A 19,818-nucleotide genomic window follows, 5' to 3' on the forward strand; every position below is an offset into this window, starting at 1 on the left:
ACTATTCATCGAGGACGGTGCACTTCCTTCTCATTGCCTGTACTGGAGAACAGTGAGACCCAATTAGGACGCAGTGGAAAGCACCTTCTCATAGTGCCTTCCTTACAACCTGACCAAAGTGGCAAATAAAACAGCTGCTTCTGCAGGGCGCCCTGACTAATTTCTTGGGAAAACTTTTCCGACAGTGGGCAGTCTAGACTTCCTTTTTTACATTCAATCCAAACCATTCGTTTTCTTTTTTTTTTTTATTAATGAGTCACCGTGAGGGTGCAGTTACAGAGTTTCGTGCCTGTGTTACAGTTATACAATACTCGAATACCCATCCCTCCACCAGTGCCCATTCTCCTTCATCGATGGCCCCAGGGTCCCTCCCCCCCAAGCTGTCTCCCCGCCCCCCCCAGCCCCTACCCGTAACAGGGATTCCTTATTGTTCTCTCTCTCCTTTTGGGTGTTATGGTTTGAATGGAGATATTGGGTAGCTGTCATGTTCAATCTATAGTCTGCTTTCAGCCCGCCTCTCCCATCCTGAGTGGATCCTCCACTACACTTTAGTTGGTGTTCCCTTCTCTATCTGAGCTGCCCTCTCCCCCAGCATGTGAGGTCAGCTTCCAAGCCGTGAAGCAGGCCTCCTGGTACTTATTGCTACTATTCTTGGGTGTTAGTCTCCCATTCTGTTGTTTTATATTCCGCAAATGAGTGCAATTTTTCTGTGTCTGTCTCTTTCTGACTCATTTCACTTAGCATGATACTTTCCATGTTGATCCACTTATATGCAAAGTTCATGACTTCATCATTTCTGACAGCTGCATAGTATTCCATTGTGTAGATGTACCAAAGTTTCTTCAACCAGACATCTGTTCTCGGGCATTTGGGTCTTTTACAGATTCTGGCTATTGTAAACAGTGCTGCAATGAACATACAGGTGCCGATGTCATTTCGACTACTTTTTTGCCTCTCCGGGATATATTCTCAGAAGTGGTATTGCTGGGTCAAATGGGAGCTCAATTTTTAATTTTTTGAGAAGTGACCATATTGTTTTCCAAAAGGGCTGAACCAGTCGGCATTCCCACCAGCAGTGTAGGAGGGTTCCTTTCTCCCCACATCCATGCCAACAGTGGTTGCTTTTGTTCTTTTAGATGTGAACCAGTCTCTGTGCTGTGAGGTGATATCTCATAGTTGTTTTGATCTGCATCTTCCTGATGATTAGTGATGAAGAGCATTATTTCATGTGCTTTTTAGCCATTCGTATTTCTTCCTTGAGAAAGTTTCTGTTTATTTCTTTGCCCCATTTTTTGACGGGGTTGGATGTTTTCTTCTTGTAGAGGTCAATCAGTGCCTTGTATACCCTTGATATCAACCCCTTATCAGATCGGTATTGGGTGAATATCCTTTCCCATTCTGTAGATTGCCTTTGGATTCTGGTCACTGTATCTTTTGTGGTGCAGAAGCTTCTTAGTTTAATATAGTCCCATTTGTTTATCTCTGTTTCCACTTGGTTGCTCAGTTGCGTGTCATCTTTGAAGATACCATTAGCTTTAATATCGTGGAGGGTTTTGCTGACCTTGTCTTCCATGTATCTTATGGATTGTGGTCTGTTGCTGAGGTCTTTAATCCATTTTGATCTGATTTTTCTGCATGGTGTTAGGTCGAGGTCAAAGCCCATATTTTTACATGTGGTTGTCCAGTTATGCCAGCACCATTTGTTGAAGAGGCTTTCCTTGCTGCACTTCACATTTCTTGCTCCTGTATCAAAGATCAGATGATCATATATTTAGGGTTGCATGTAGGGATATTCCACCCTGTTACATTTATTGGCAGCTCTGTTTTTGTTCCAGTACCATGCTGTTTTAATTGTTACCTCTTTGTAGTAAAGTTTGAAGTTGGGGAGGGTGATGCCTCCCATCGTCTTTTTCCCAAGAATTGCTTTAGCTATTCGTGGGCGTTTATTGTTCCATATGAATTTCAGGAGTGTTTGATCAATTTCTTTGAAGAATTTCATAGGTATCCTTATAGGGATCGCATTGAATCTGTAAAGTGCTTTGGGGAGAATTGCCATTTTGACAAAGTTAAGTCTTCCTATCCACGAGAAGGGAATATGCTTCTATTTCCTCATGTCCTCTTTTATTTTGTTGAGTAGCGTTTTGTAGTTTTCCTTGTAGAGATCCTTTACCTCCTTAGTTAGGCTGATTCTGAGGTACTTGATCTTCTGGAGCACAATTATGAATGGGATTTTGTTTTAATGTCACTTTCCTCTGTCTCGCTATCTGTGTATAGGAAGGCCATGGATTTTTGGATATTGATTTTATAGCCTGCTACTTTGCTGTACGAGTCTATTGTTTCTAGAAGTTTCTTAGTGGAGGTTTTAGGATTCTCTAGGTATAGAATCATGCCATCTGCAAATAGTGAGAGCTTGATTTCTTCCTTTCCTATCTGAATACCCTTAATATCTTTTTCTTACCTATTTGGTATTGCAAGTACTTCCAGTACTAAGTTGAACAGAAGTGGTGAGAGTGGGCATCCTTGTCTTGTCCCTGATCTTAGAGGGAAGGCCCTTAATGTTTCTCCATTGAGGATAATGCTTGCTATGGGTTTGTGGTAAATGGCTTTGACTCTCTCGAAGAAAGTTCCTTCTAAGCCTATTTTGGTGAGAGTTTTCATCATAAATGGGTGTTTGATCTTGTCAAATGCTTTCTCTGCATCTACCAAAATGAACATATGGTTCTTATTTTTACTTTTGTTGATATGATGGATTATGTTGATTGATTTCTGAATGTTAAACCATCTTTGCATTTCTGGGATGAATCCTACTTGGTCATGATGTATGATTTTTTGATGAGTTGTTGAATTCTATTTGCTAATATTTTGTTGAGAATCTTCGCATCCATGTTCATCAGGGATTTTGGCCTGTAGTTTTCTTTGTTAGTGGTATCATTGTTTGCTTCTGGTATTAGGAAGATATGAGCCTCATAGAAACTGTTTGGTAGAGTCCCTATTTCTTCAATTTCCTTGAAAATCTTGAAGAGAACTGGCAACAGGTCCTTTTTAAATATTTGGAAGAATTCGCAAGTGAATCCATCTGGGCCTGGGCTTTTGTTTTTGGGAAGACATTTGATAAGTTTCAATTTCCTTGATATTAATGGGTCTATTCAGGTATTACAAGTCATGTTGATTCAGTCTTGGGAGATTGTAGGAATCAAGGAATTTGTTCATTTCTTTTAGGTTATCTTGTTTCATGGCATAGAGATTTTCAATAAACCATCCGGTTTCTAATGAGACCAACTCGGAAAGTTCTTGCTTGCCACCTGACATCACTTCCTGGGGAGGCTGTGATTGGCTTCGTGGTGGCTCAAGAACCTCAAGTGGGTTTCCTGGACCAGTATTTGAGCAGTTATCTCAAACAGCCATAGAGGTTTCTCCCAAATCCATTGCAAGCAGTGCACATTGCACGGGTTGCCAAAATGGGCATTCATCTTTCTGAGAATGGGTGCTGAAAACAGCAATTGAATCCTGGTTCCACCAACTGTTGAGTGGTCTTTAGTAAGTTGTTTCATTTCTCTGTGCAAGATGCCAGACAAAATACAAGATACCCAATTAAACTTGAGTTTCAGATCAACAGTAGAGAACTTTTTAGAATACGGATGTTCTGAGTTTTGCATGGCATATATTACATAAACAAGTGAATTATTTTTGATCCTTAAAATTTGAATTTAACCAAGCATCTTATATTTTTTGTGCTAAATCCAGCAACCTTACTCTGTTCCTTGGCTTCCTCATCTAGACCCACCTCGTAGGCCTGGTACAAGGATTAAATGAAATAGCATTTGTAAAAGTGCATAAAATGCTCCTGCCGAGCCTTGAATGGTACATGTGACTTTTGTAAAAATAAGTACATATTGGGGACATGACTTAAAGAGTTGGGGCACATGTGTGACATTTGGAGGTCCCCAGTTCCATTCACAGAACTGCATGGTCCCTGAGCACTGCTAAGAGTGACTCTGGTAGCCCTGCACTGCTGGACCCAGCTGGACACAGGGAGTGGCCACAAAGATTCTTGATCACTTCTTGGGAGACTCCAAAATAAAATATAAATGCAAGTTTGATTCGATATGTTTGACTGCTCCCTTATTTTTTCTCTTTTTCCAAAGAAGGAGGGGTTTATTGCAAACATGGTAAGTGTTAAGGAGAATCTGGATTGAAAAAAGAATTTGACCCAGGAGGTTCTGAAGCTGGAAGATCTCAAGAATGTTACTGATCCTTTGGTCCAGATCCAGAGGTTGGTATTCTGCATGAATGAGGGTGAGTAATGTTGCATGTTCTGTAGGCAGCAGGCCAATCTGTAAACTGGGCCTAAGAGGTAGAGAGGGCAAGGGGAACGCATAAATTGACAGAGAGTGGACTAGGGAGATAGAACAGAAGGCAACACAATTGCCTTGTATGCAGCCAAGCCAAGTTCATCCCTTGGCACCCCATATGGCCTCCCCAGCCCTGCTAGGAGTAATCTCTGAGTGTAGAGGCAAGAGTAACACCTGTGCACTGATGTGTGTGGCTCCTCCCCCAAAAAGGACAGGGGTGGTCAGTGCACAAGGGAGTTTATGATGAATGGTTGACAATATAGGAGAAGCAGCTCATTTCACAAGAGTTACATAAGTCTGGCCAGGACATGAAGGGAAGGGCCGAATCCTGATCTCACCAGAGAATCACACAGGAGTAGGGACAGCAGGAGAAAGCATGAAGGCAATTCTTTTATTTTGCAGCAACAAATTCTGGGACTGGAGTGATAGTACAGCGGGTAGGGCATTTGCCTTGCATGCGTCCAACCGGGTTCAATCCCCGGCATCCCATATGGTCCCCCAAGTACCACCAGGAGTAATTCCTGAGTGCAGAGCCAGGAGTAACCCCTGAGCATCGCCGGGTGTGACCCAAAGAGCAAAATAAATAAATAAATAAAAAGACCATTATTTTTAAAAAAGAAAACAAACTCTTCCATTAATGAGAAAAGTCCATTTAGATTCTAAAAATGGAGAGAAGAAGACAGTGGCACTTTTTAATTAGTGAGACTCCAAAACCCTCTCTTAATTCAAGTACTGATCCGTGTCTCCTAGAAATAGCACTAAATCATAAGTCACCCTTCTAAGATAACATGACAGGTATGGTTAAACTTCCAGAAGTTGGGAGAATTTAGAGTTAAAACCCCCAACCCAGAAAGCTGTCCCAAAGGCCTTTGCATGTATGGCTGGGGCAAGAACTCCAACAGAGACACAGCTGGTGAATTGCAATCTGGGCCTGAACTGGCCGGTTCTTCCCTAACTGCCATATGCAGTGAGCATGTTTAAGAGTGGAGCATCTTCATTGGGGAAAACTAATCTCCCTTCCTTGTTATTGCAGGCTGAATGAACTGTATCCCTCCAAAAATATGTTAAAGCTCTAGCCCCCCATAGCTCAGAATGTGATTGTATTTGGAAATAGGTCATTGCAGATGTGATCACTGAAGGTAAGACAAGGTCACATGTGTCAAGTCGATCTAATCCCGTATAACTGGTATTCTTAATAAAAGAGGAAAACACAGGCATAGACAGGGGAAGGCAGCCATATGAAGACAGAAGCTGGAGTTCTATAAGCACAAGCCAAAGTGAACATGGGTCTGGTTACCTGAGAGAGGCAAGAAAGAATCTTACAGTCTTCCCATGCGTGTTGTTTGTTCCAGCAGCTCAAGCAAATGAATAGATTGGACCTTCCCTATTCCTTGGCTTAATGTCCCCGCTCTCCCTTCTGCCTCCATTTCCAGTAACCTCAAACCATCAGAGGTGCAGAGCCAAAGAAGAACCCCAGAGAGCATGCTTGACCTACAAACGTTGAGCAACACAGGGAAGAGAATATGATGTGCTCCTTTCTGAACCAAATGTGGCCAAAGCTGGATCAATCTGTCTTTCTGGTCAAAATCCCAGTGATGAAACACGTTCCCTACAGGTCAGACTAACTCTCCCCAGTCCCAAAATCAAGGCAGCCACCCACCAGCCCATTCTCTGAACCTCACAGTCCTCTCCTAACTTCGTCATTCAGGTTATTGCCTCTTAAGCCTAGAAATGAGTGAGGAAAGGGGAGCCAGGAAGCTGGAAACTGGGGCTCAGGGCTCCTGTTTTCTCTCATGTTGGCTATAGGACCACCTCAGTGTAAGGAAGAGATTAAAACAAAGATGCCTGGTCTCAGGAGATGAAATGCTATAACAATTCTGAATGCCCTGAACTTCATCATCGAGAGGCAAACATAAAGGTAGGGATCTCAAATGAAATGAAAGGCTCTCTCTAAATAACAATGTATCTTAATTTAATATTTCTCATACTGCCCATATGGCAGGTCTTCACGGGAAAGTGACAGACTCATGGCTGATGGGGACATCTGAAGCACGCTTTTGGCATTGAGGATTATTGTTTCTCTCATTTAGAGAAGACTTTGAAAAGAGTTCACTAACGTTTCCAGCTTTCTCACTCCTGGAAATTTATATATACCTTGGAAGTTATAAAACTGAAACCCATTTCTCAACCAAATTGCCACACTTTTAAGCCAATTCCAGTGGGTAATTGTGGTATGCTATATGCATTGGTTTGAAAATGGAAAAATCCCATCTGCATGCATTTTTTAAAAAAGAAAGCATGTGGAGAATGTTATAACCTAAAGGAAGACTGTCAAGTCCCCTAGATGCATGTTGTGGCATGAGTCCTAGAACAATCTACAGTCTATCTACCTCTGGGAGAGGGGTAAGACACCCAGCCAGCTCCAGATATTGTGACAGTCTATACTCTAACACAGACTTCCTACCACGTGTCCGATCACAGCAGTAAGATGTGGAAAAGGGAGATTATTATTTGTTGTCTCTTTACACATTCTCTGTGGCATCTTACCAGCTGTTCCTCAGAAAGAAAGAAAGAAAGAAAGAAAGAAAGAAAGAAAGAAAGAAAGAAAGAAAGAAAGAAAGAAAGAAAGAAAGAAAGAAAGAAAGAAAGAAAGAAAGAAAGAAAGAAAGAAAGAAAGAAAGAAAGAAAACCCTGGAAGAATCTCAATTTTGCTCACATTCAACAGGAAAAGGGTAAAAAATCACAAAGTCACTAAACAAACTGATATGTTTATGACCAATAAAACAAAGACACGTCTCAGAAAGAAGACTCTCTGTTCAAATTTCACGTCCTTAGATTGAACTTCTCTGACTGAAGCATCAAAACTAGTATCCCCCACATCCTCAGTCTCCTGAAGTTGCTTTGCACATTCTTTCTAAAACTCTGCATATCTCTTCTCAACCCCGCAGTCAGCAACATCATGCTCATTGCTTCAGATGTCTGTGGTCAGAGTATTTGCACCACAAAAATTGGTAAATGTAATGAATATGGTCTCTCCCTGCTACTCTTATGCCTTATTAACACAGCATTTTTACTATTTGACATTAAATGTGTGTGATTTACATTAACTAAGCTCTACATATGTATATGTGTATAAAGCATGCATAGACTATACACTATATGTAGTTTTTGGGTTTGGAGCCACACCCAGTGGTGTTCACAGCTTACTTCTGACTTTGAGCAAAGGCAACCCTTTAGGCGGGCTGGGGGACCATACAAAGTGCAGGAGATGGAACCCCGGTTGGTCGTGTGCAAGGCAAGTGTCCTACCCACTGTATTATTGCTCCAATCCCCTATCTAATGATTTCATTGATGATATATGCATCCTCCCACCAGAATGTACAAAGTTTTGTTCAGTTCTATTTTACCAGGCCTCAAGAATTCCCTGTGTTTAGAAGATGCTCCTGAGTATCAGCTGATGGATGATTGATGAATAAAATCTTCACATCTTTCCTTAATCTATTTGTTCTAGAATTAACACATCTGTCAGTTTCAAAATTCCCATCCGTGGCCTCCACCCTCATTTCATTGTATTTCCACTTACCTTACACCAACCTAGAAAATTTGGCTGCCTTTCTTTAGTAGTTATTCCTGACTTTTTGTTTGAATAGCATCCTTGGGTCTTCAAACTTTTCCCTATCATATCATCCCCAGAAAAACAAATGCTGTGTGCTTTACCCTTAAGTACTTAGAAGTCAGTCAGAACAAGCATATTCATAAAAGACTTTCCCTTTTTAAGACACTTAAATCGTGTTGAACAACTAAGACTAATCCTGGCTTGAAACAATTAAGAGCAAGTAAGACAACTGTTCAATTAGCTGCTAAATTGGGGGATAGAAACCATAATATCACAAAGGTAGGATGATTGGTGGACAAGTCCAAGAAAAGAGCACGGAGAAGTGGACTGTTAATTGGCCCCAACTGATAGGGAGGACTTAGTAGATACCAATATTTTGGACATTCACTTCTTTATTGGGGGGGGGCTGTCCTGTGTACTATAGCAGCACTTCTTAACTGGGCCCATACGGCCTCATGAGGGCCCCCAGGATCTTCTAAGGGGGCCAGGGGGTAAAAATCACACAAGTGTCAATAGGAGAGGGGGATCAGAAGAACAGAAAGGAATCAATGTCAGATGGAGGCCACAGTCTAAAAACAGTTGAGATACACTGCTCTATAGGTTAAGAAGCATCTTGGACCTCCACCCAATAGATGCTGGTTGCAGCCCCCTAGTTGTCACGACCTAAAACATCCTTAGGTATTGCTATAACCCCCTGCTGGGAACCAACGAAGTAGGTATAAGGGAAAATGACATCACACCCTGAAGAACAATGCAAAAAGGCTTGCTCACTTAATTTAGAATCCTAATCCCATTTATAATTGTGTCCACTCACAAACTTGACTCCGAGGCAAATTCAACTTTGTATGCATGTATTATACATGTTCTATTAAACTCATAACCTTCATTAAATTTGGATTTGACTATTGACAGTTTTTTTTAATGCTTGGTCATGATACCCTTTGTTCCAATAAAATCTGAGCAAGAAGTACTAATAATAAGGACATAAGTAAAATGGCTTAGGTTGAACTCTATCTCCTCCCTATATACATCCCAATCCTACGTACTCTAGTCCAGAAATCTCTGGTGTACTTCACTCTACAATAAAAATTACTCTTCAGTCTATATATAACAGTACATTTTATATAATGTTTTCTAGGAGCAATAACACCGCGGTTGGGCTTTCTCCTTTCACGCGGCCAACCCGTGTTTGATTCCTCCGCCCCTCTCGGAGAGCCCGGCAAGCTACTGAGAGTATCGAGCCCACATGGCAGAGCCTGGCAAGCTACCTGTGCATATTGGATATGCCAAAAACAGTAACAATAAGTCTCTCAATGAGAGATGTTACTGGTGCCCGCTCGAACAATTCGATGAGCAACGAGATGACAGTGACCTACAATAACATGTTGAAGGTAAAGATGATGACAAATTCTACAATTATAGGTATAATATCAAAAAGCAAGAAAGGAAGCAAAGGATCAGGAGTTATAAAGTCTGAGGCTTTGGTCTGGAACAATTTTCCAGACTCCCCACCAGCGTGATTCTGGGCATATTATTTGACCTCTCTGAACTTCTACTTCTACGCTATAACCTCTAAGGTCTATTTTAATATTTGCATGAGTGTGTCCCACAAACTCTGAGCCCAGATAATGATGCTAGTGCTATAGTAAAGGTGATTAAAAGTTGGAGCAATCGCTCAGGGATCAGAGGTGCATGACTTGCATACACAATGGTCAAAGTTCAAGCCCTGGCACTATATCACTTCCTGGGAACTGTCTAGTATGGCCCTGAAAGCACATGTGCACCACTGGGTGTGGTCCTGGGTGTACCCCAGCATTAATGGATTGGAGCAGTATCTCATCACCAGTATGGAGCACTGAACCATTTGGTCCAACTAGCCAAGTAGAGGGGGAATGGTTCCCAAACTCCCAGAGCAATTCTTGGGAGGCTGACAAAGATGGCTTTTTATAGTGTGCATCCCCCAAATCCCTCTAAAGGTAAGGAGGAATGAGGAAGTTAATCTGACCTCTCTAGTTCTTGTTGAGTGTGACAATGGTGGCAGGATCTTGACACTCTGGTGGCAGGATTGCAAGTATAAAATAATGACTTCAAGGGGCCATAGTGATAATACAGCAGGTTGCCTTACATGCAGCCAAACCAGATTCAATCTCCAGCATCCCATATAGTCCTCTGAGCACCACCGGGAATAATTCCTGAGTGCAGAGCCAGAAGGAAGCCCTGAGCCTCAGCAGGTGAGGTCCTTCCCCCAAAACTAAAGACTTCAATACTGTTACAAATGTGATGCCCCAATAAAAAGAATAAACAAGTAAAAACAAAATGCTCTCAAATGGCATTTTCACCTTTGCTTGACCCTTGTATTCAAACTTAAAGTTCACTAGTGCTCAGTCTAGCTGGATTTTATTCCAAAGTATAAAAACTGTCACACATGGAGGTGCAGACGAATTCTTTAAAACTTAAAGCAAACAGGTTCGGAGCGATACTGTGGGAAGACTGCTCGCCTTGCACAAGGCCGACCCAGGTTCAAGCCCTGGTACCCTATATGGTCCCTCAAGCTTGCCAGGAGTGATCCCTGAGTATAAAACCGGGTGTGGTCCCAAAACACAACAAAAATCAATTAAAGCAAAAGTCTGGGACAAATGGTGACAAATCCATTAAGTTAAAGGCATTAGAAAAATAAAATATAGCAGATTCTGTGTTGAGCAAGCATACACCCAAAATGAATACCTAAATGTTGTAATAAAGAAATGTATACAGACTCAGGAGCCTGAAATCATCTCCTTTCTACCTGAGTGTACACTACCCTGCTCATAGGGTGGCAGAATAGCACACTAGCAACAGAGGCAGGGCACATAGCACTTTCTCAACATCCACTTTGGAATGACTATGCTTTTTCTCCTGGCTGCACAACAAATGGGGGGCAAAGTTTGTAAAAGAAGGATTGAAACATTCATCACAACCATGAGCTACCACAGAGAACAAACACAAAACTACAGCTACCAAACAGTAATGCTGAAGTCCACAGCTATGTATCTATCAAAATATGATACTGTGTTTATAAATTCCCTGTTTGGTAGAGCACTAAATTCTGCCCTTCTATTTTCAACATGCATGAGATATTAGGCTCGTCATAGATAAATGATGATTTTGAATTGGAAAGGAAAAATGTTTTTTTCAAATATCCACTAATTGGATTTTTAAAACATGCCAGATACACAGGAACTACCTTGGTGGTTTGAAAAAGCACTCTAGGTGTGTATGTGCCTGCACGCGCGCGTGCACGTGTGTGTGTGTGTGTGTGTAAAAGGGGATTTCTGGTGAAAATATCTCAAAGTTGTTCAATATTCCTAAGAGAGTGAAAAGATTTGTCGAATGTAATTGCTTCTCCCAAAAATTAGTTTTCCTAGTACTAAAGCTACTGAACAATTTTACTAATTCTATATATTTTATTTACTCCATGTGAGTAAATAAAATATCAACATGGTAAAAATAATTCAAAAAATGTATTTCATTCAGTGAAAATGTAGTCAACCACTCATACCAGATTCTTTTGCCTCTCTCTGTTACCATTTTCTCTGCATTTGTCTACAGATATTTATTCCTTGTGGTACACACACATTTATATATGTGTGTGTTTGCATATGTTAGGCATATATATTTTGTGTTATATGTTTTATATACTGTTTTCTATATGTGAGCATAGAGACACATGAAATCTCCCTAGTTACCAAGACGGAAAGCTATCTACCCTTACTGCACATCTTTCCCCCTCTATCTGACAATATGTGATGGAGAAACGAAGCTTGAAAATTCTTTCCCATTCTTCACTTAAATAGTTGTAGGTTTTGCCTCTTTTTGAATATGGGTCTTTGCGTGATTTACTTTGATTAATAAAGCATGTCAGAAGTAACACAGTGCCTTCCAAGAGTGGATTTCACAAGCTTTGCAGCTTTTACTTTCGCATACTTGTGACACTCCCACTGGGGTCCCAGTCACCATGCTGTAAGAATCCCAATACACAGAGAGAGGATATCTGAGGTGTTCTGAAAAAATAGTGCCGGCCAGAACCAGCAGCTGAATGGGTTATTTTGATATTATGGCCCCACTTGAGTCCTCAGACGACTGCAGCCCCAACTGTTCCTGCAGGGAGCACAATTAACCTATGAGACCTGTCAACCCACAGAATCATGAGGGATGATAAATGGTGGTAGCTAATAAATTGCTAAATTTGGGCATTATAATTCCATCTTTTTTGCTTGTTGGGTCATATCCGGTGATGCACAGGGCTTACTCCTGTATCTGCATGTAGGAATTACTCCTGGCAGTGCTTGGAGGACCATATGGAATGCTGGGAATTGAACCCGGGTTGGCTGTGTGCAAGGCAGATACCTACCCACTGTGCTATCACTCCAGCCCCTATAATTCCATTTTAATAATTATGTCTAGTTGCTTTTATAAAATGATATTAAAATAATAGCCAACATATATAACATGCTTGCTACATACCAGTAGTTGTTCCAAATATCTTATATATCGACACATGTATATTTGCACTTAAGTTCATTTATTTCTCACTAGCCCTAACCATTTTTCCAGGGATATAGCAACCCATTTTGCAGATGAGGAATTGAATTTTTAGAAGTTATGGAACTTGCAGTATGCCAAGTTAATATTCAGCACTATTAGGCTTTGGGCACATTGAGTCCCAACAATTTGATAAGAAACACATAGACCACATCAGTGACACTTTAACTAGTCCTCTATTGATGGATATCCCAGCCATATCCAATATTTTGCTTGCAAAAAATAAGATGAAAATGCCTCTCCCTGTATTCATTTGTAATGTCTGTATGTAAGAAACAAAACAATCTTTTTAATCACTTGGGAAGATGACTAGATTCAAAATAATTGCTGGATATTTGTCAAAAGAAGCATATCAGGCTGAGAAAGTCAGATGTATGCACTCAAGTCAGAAAAGCATTCCAGGCCATCTGGCCTTTGCAGTTGGTGCCAGAAACCTCATCAGGAAGCATGAGGGCTTGGAGACCTCAAAGAGAATATTTATCTTATTTTCATTTGGGCTCCAAATGGAGCTAGTAATAAACTAATGTTCCTAAGAATATCCCTTACCATAATCTATATTTTATAAAAATTGCCAGACACCTGAAAAGGATATTTGGAAAGTACCCTGTGAACCTTGACCTATGGCACACACATAAATCTGCTGCTGCTCACTGCCAATTCTGAGCGGCCAATGGCCGGATTTACAAGACACATCTGCACACTCCATAGCTACACATCTCTTTGGCCCTTACTCCGAAAAAACACATTTGCAAAGAGGATGAGCATAACCTTCCTTCACAATTTCTTAATTCTTCATAATTTCTCTACCAACTCTAAAGTTTGACTTTTATCTCTTCCAGGCTGGAGATGGAGCAGCAATGCACCTGCTGCCATTTTAGCAGCCTTGCTTACTGTCTGAGCAGGGCACAGAACCATCCCCTGCTGGCTGTGAGAAAGGGGTTTTCAAGCAAGTTGTTTGCTATTTGAAAGCTAATAAAGTCTGCTTTCACTAGTTAAAATATCAAAATGAATTGATACTACGGAGTTCAAGATCATGAGATCATCACCTAATTTATATCTAAGGGATATTCAAGAGCCTAACTTCTGTTCTTGATTATAAATACCTCCCCTAAGACCCCAAACATTGAGAGGAAAACATGAAAAATAGTTTTCTTTAGCTTTCAGGCCAGCTGGAAGGGGAAATTCTAATATCTTACTCAATGCCTTCATTGCATAGAGATGCAACTTTAGTTCCAGAGAGGAGTCATGATTTTCTGACAGTATCCATGGCGTTTAAGTTTTCTAATACCAAAATAATGTGTGTAACAAACTACCCCCTCAATGTCAGTGCCTTCAAACATTCACTGTTCTCTGGATAGCATCTGATTGGGTTGGACTGGCAAGGTTCTAAGCTGCCAGATGAATTCAAATCTTCTCCATGGATCTCTCATACCTTGAACTGGTAAGCTAGTCAGAGTTTTTTCTGCCAACAGAAAATGTAAGGCTCGGGGCTGGAGCGATAGCACAGCGGGTAGGGCGTTTGCCTTGCACGTGGCCGACCCGGGTTCGATTCCCAGCATCCCATATGGTCCCCCTGAGCACCACCAGGGGTGATTCCTGAGTGAAGAGCCAGGAGTAACCCGTGTGCATTGCCGGGTGTGACCCAAAAAGAGAAAAAAAAAGGGAAAAAAAAGAAAATGTAAGGCTTACGAGAGAACAAGCCTAAAGATGTAAGCATACTTTCAGCTTCTGCTTGCACTCTATCTTCTTGATCATTGGTCATAACAATCCATATGACCGAGAGCCTCATCAATAGAATGAAGATATTTGTCTGTTCTAAAGGTAGAAACTACAAAGAGCAAGAATTCATGAGGGGCTGAATAATTGGAAATATGAAGGAATCTACTTTATGGCTTAGGAGCATTGTTTATATCCATTTGGATATGTATAATTAATCATACAGTGTTCTTAACACATGTGATTATTTCCTTATGAGATGTTTCTATTGTACATAGCATTCTGAAAGCATTGTAATGCCTCCAATCACCTCATAAGGTTACTGTATTCTATTTACAGGTAAGAAATCTGAGATGCGTGTTGGGAAACTAGATAACCATATGTAAAATATAAAATTGGAATAGTATTTCACACCATCCACAAACGTAAATTCAAAGTAGATTTAAGACCTTGAGATTATGCCAGAGAACACTGAAGAAAACATAGGCAGAACTTTCCAGGAAATGGACCTCAGAGGTGTCTTTAACAAGATGACCACAGAGACAAGGACAACAAAAATGAAAATAAACAAATGGGACATCATCAGAATAAAAAGTTTCTGCACAGCAAAATAAATTCAAGCTGAAATAAAAAGACACTCAACTTAATGGGGAAAATATTTGCACATAATACATCAGATTAAAGGGCGAATATCCAAGATTCAAGAAGCACTCACAAAGTTCAACACCAATAAACATCCAGAAACCCTACTCAAACTTGGGGAGAGAAAATAAACAGACACTTCTCACACCAGTGAGAATGGCATATATCAAAAAAGTCTGCAAGTAGCAAGTATTGGCAAGACTGTGGTGAGAAAGGACTCTTCATTCGTTGTGGGTGGGAATATTTTCTGGTTCAATCTCTATAGAAAACAATATGGAGATTTCTCAAAAATGTAAGAATAGAACTTATATAAAACCCAACTCTACCACTTCTTGGCATCAATTCCCCCTCCCACAAAACCATAAAAATCATTAATTTGAAAAAATATATGTGCACTTATGTTAATTACAGAGTTTAGTACAATAGCCAAGATGTGGAAACAAACCAAATGTTCAACTACAGATTAATGGATCAAGAATCTGTTGTGTGTATGTAATAAAGTTGTAATAAGGCATGTGTGTAATAAAGTTGTAATAAACTAAATTTCCTAAGAATATATTTTACCATAACATATATCTTATAAGAATTGTCAGACACCTGAAAAGGATACTTGGAAAGTACTCTGAAGTACCCTGTGAATACACACACACACACACACACACCACAGCTTCATGGTAGGTCTAGCAAGAAAGTGAGTGAACTCCCAGGAATTTGAGAGTATGCTTCAGGTGGTAACTGAATTACTGACCAACACACTTCTCGAAATTCTCTGTGCTGAAATTTATTTCTATCCTCTCTGTGTGGTGATTCCTAGACAGACCCACACAAAAAGTCCACTAATTCCATCAGCCCTACCATACACATAGTGGAATACTATGCAGCTGCAATAAAAGATAAAACTATGCAATTTGTTGCTATATGAGTGGAACTAGAAGATATGCTAAGTGAAGTCAGTCAGAAAGAAATGGATAGATAAAAAATCATCTCTCATATGTGGGATATAAAGATACACATAGGCAAAACTTTCAAGGGAGCAACAAATAGTCAAAGACAATGGAACTGGACAGTTAGTCCACAGAACTGAGTTATGGGGGAGGAATGTTGAATGGAAGAAGCCTTTGAGATTTTGGTGGAGGGTACACTGGTGGTGGGTGTGGTATTGCAACAAAGTGTGTACAGAATTATTGAGTATTGTAAATCATGGTACCTCAATAAAGAGAAAAATGAATGAAAATGAAATGTAGAGAACTTCAAACTTGTCCATGAAGTCTATCAGATTTCTCCACAGCTCTGGGCAAAGAAAATGTGTTAACTCTGGTCCTGCTTTCTTGCTGTCCATATCCCAGCTCATACAAAACTCCTGATATAAATTGTACCTAATTATCAGAGAGAAGGCGCGGGACATACCCTTCGCTTCGTCTTGGAGGACACTCTCACAGTCCTTGTTTAGTTACAGAGAACAAAGGCTGTGAAGTCTTATCCCTGGCACATAGTCTAAACTCTATCATCCTAGAAAACACCTCTGGGATAAACGCCATCTAGCAAGTAAGGAAGCTACATCAGGGAGAGGGAAAGACCTGACAAATGGCTAATAAATGTTTGTACTTGGTCTGCGCCTCAACCCAAAGGCTCAGGTGCCCACTGTGAAGCGACAAAGCTGTTAGAGTTAAGTACTGCTGCCTGTTGGGCCCTGCGCTAAAAGGTGAGCCAGGCTAGGAGTAAACATAGCCTGCAGCCGGCATCAAACCCACTCCAAAGAGCTAAGCCTCCCAGCTGGACACTACTCATCAGCGGGACAGGGAAGATGATGGCCTGTTGGAACATGCACTTCAGTAAACCAAACAACCATCGATTATAAAATACACCTATGACTTTACAAAACGCCAAGACACAAAATACTGTCAACTGCACAATGACACAATTCATCAGATCCAAGGGGTGCCTTGGGGGTCTAGGGGTTGGAGCACATGCCTTGCAGGAAGAGAGATCAGAGTTCAATCTCTGTCACTGCATGCTTTCCCTTCTCCTGTCACAGCCAGGTATAGCCCTAGAGACCCCAAAGCTCTGCTGTGTATGACCTTTGTGGCCACCAGCCCCATTGGGCCTGAACAACCTCATCTTGCTGGGCCTAAAACCTGAACAATCTGGCCCAGTTGCTCAATTATTGCCAGGAGTGGCCCCTGCTTGGGAGCATTCTCCCCCCACAAAAAAATTCCAAGATTAAACTCTTTTATATCAATCTCAACTCTAAATCAGAGCTAATTGTGGCTTTCAAAAAAAAGCATCATCGGGGCTGGAGCAATAGCACAGCGGGTAGGGCGTTTGCCTTGCACGCAGCGAACCCGGGTTCGATTCCCAGCATCCCATATGGTCCCCTGAGCACTGCCAGGAGTAATTCCTGAGTGTAAAGCCAGGAGTAACCCCTGTGCATCGCCGGGTGTGACCCAAAAAGAAAAAAAAGCATCATCCTCTGTGTCATGAAAGAGTTAATGTCAAAGTGTATTCCACTGTCATTTCAGACATTTTTCCAAGCCACTGATGCCCAATGTGCAAGTCTCAATGCTTGTGTGCTTTTTACAATTTTGCTACCGAGATAACATGGCTATGATGCTATTAACGTTTATGCTTTGTGGGTACAAAATAACTGCTCTTCCAGCGCTGTTCTTATGTTACTTCTTGATTTTTACCTGGAAAAAAAATTCAGGAAGTTTTCACTCCAAGTTTACAGGAGGGCAGACAATAAAAGATAAGGTATTGTCAGACTAAGTACATCTGGATTTCAGAGATACTAAAATATGAATCAAGTCTCTCCTTGAATATATGAATATAAATTCGGTAAGTCTACAATATTTAGACCTTGTTAAAACCTCAGTAGAGAAATGTAAGGTTTGTATTTTTTCTTTCAAAAATTATAATTAAGTAAAATTGGATTAACTTTGATGATATTTAAATCATTTTGTTCTTACCTCCTTGAAAACATGTGGAAGCAAGTTCAAGAAATGCAGTTTTCTGTTAAGAGAAATGAAAACATAGCAAAAATAGAGGAAAATTTACCTGCAAAGCCTTAGCAACACCCTATCCTATGATATGCATCATCACATAGTCCTTCCGACAAACTTTACTCAGGTCAGTTCTTTTTTTGGTCAAAAACCAAAATACTTTCCCATTTTCTCAGGGCACAGCAATCCTTTCTGTATGTCTGAGATGTGGAGGACAAAGAAATGAATATTTTTTACACAGCCTATAATTATTTTTTTGGTAATACATGGCTATACCCAGGGATTACTCCTGCTCAGAGAGGGATCCCTCCTGGTTGGGCTCAGAGGACCATATGGGATGCTGGAGATTTAACTTAGGTTTAACACATGCAAGGCAAGCACCTACGGGCTGTACTATCTCTCCAGCCCCTGTTATTTTAAATTAAAAATATCTATTACAGTCGAGGTAGCATGGTTAAAATAGTGTTAAAATGTATGCCTTAGTTTTAAAACAAATAATGCAATTAAATTAATTGTATGGGGTTTGGGCCACACCCACCAGCTCTCAGGAGCGAATCCTCGCTCTGTGCTCAGGAGTGGCCCTTTGTGGTGCTTGTGGGACCATGTGGGGTGCTGGAGATTGAATTGGAGTCAGTGGGATTCAAGTCAAAAGCTTTCTCCCCTATATTATCCCTCCCCAGTTCCCATTTATGACTTTAATGTACAAAGCTACTGTACTAGCACCACCACCAAAGTGCTAAGACCCTTTCCCACTGTCTTTATGACCCTTCTCGTTACATAGACTATTTAGAAAATATAATCTGCGCCAGCAGCCAACCCCACATCCTACAACTACTGTCCTGTAAACACATCTGCCAGCCAGCTTTAGATTCATGACTGAATCTCAAAAGAGATGCAAGTCAAGCTGCTAAAATTTGTGGGTACACTGATCTCCTGGATGAAAACTCTGGGGCACCCTTGGGAGACCAAATTCCCACCCTGCTAAAGCCCCAGAAGCCGGCGGAGGTCCCGGGAAGGAAAATGGAGGGGTGTGTGTCAAACCCTAACGATCTGCAACCTGGCCTTTAGCTGACAGCTGGAGGAGTTGAAGGAGAGTATTCTGGCCGATAAATCCCTGGCTACGAAAACAGACCAGGATATCAGAACTGTATTGCATTGGGCATGCTCGGCTGGTCATACAGACATTGTTGAATTCTTGCTACAACTTGGAGTGCCAGTAAATGATAAAGATGATGCAGGTTGGTCTCCTCTTCACATTGCAGCTTCTGCTGGCCGGGATGATATTGTAAAAGCCCTTCTGGGAAAAGGTGCTCAAGTGAATGCTGTCAATCACAATGGCTGTACTCCATTACATTATGCAGCCTCCAAAAACAGGCATGAGATACTTAGCCTGTGATGAGAAGAGAGTAGAAGAAGCAAAACGACTGGTGACCCATGGAGCCAGTATTTACATTGAGAATAAAGAAGAAAAGACACCTTTGCAAGTGGCCAAAGGTGGTTTGGGTACAATACTCAAGAGAATACTGGAAGATTAAGCAGTTTGAATTTGTTTTTACTTTAAATGTTTTCTGGTTGTCCCCAGTATCTTGAGATCTATTGTATTTGTGCACAAGACACTGTGTATTAATGAAATTTCTCACCTTCAAAGTCTTAGAAACATGCTGAATATTGTTCATGTGAGGTACTTGTTCCAAGCTTGCACCCTGCTTTTCAGGCATTGGATAAGCTAGAGATCGTTCTTCTATTGTTGCCTACCATTTTGTATTGCATTTTGGTTAATTTTGAGTAAGTGATGCTGTGGCTGTTGTGAGTTTTCAGCATCTTCTTATGTACCCTGTATAGATCTGTCCTCTAAGGCAGAGCCAGGCTAATAACAGCAAGTCAAACTGTCCAACATTTCTAGGTGAACTCT

The 19,818-nt window shown here is 40.9% G+C and overlaps 1 pseudogene; it reads left to right on the forward strand.

The window, feature by feature from the left end:
- The first annotated feature begins 18,926 nt into the window (after positions 1-18,926).
- On the forward strand, positions 18,927-19,548 carry LOC129400064 (26S proteasome non-ATPase regulatory subunit 10-like; annotated as a pseudogene).
- Positions 19,549-19,818: the final 270 nt, after the last annotated feature.

This window comes from Sorex araneus, chromosome X (genome assembly GCF_027595985.1).
Source record: "Sorex araneus isolate mSorAra2 chromosome X, mSorAra2.pri, whole genome shotgun sequence".
NCBI classification, from domain to species: Eukaryota; Metazoa; Chordata; class Mammalia; order Eulipotyphla; family Soricidae; genus Sorex; species Sorex araneus.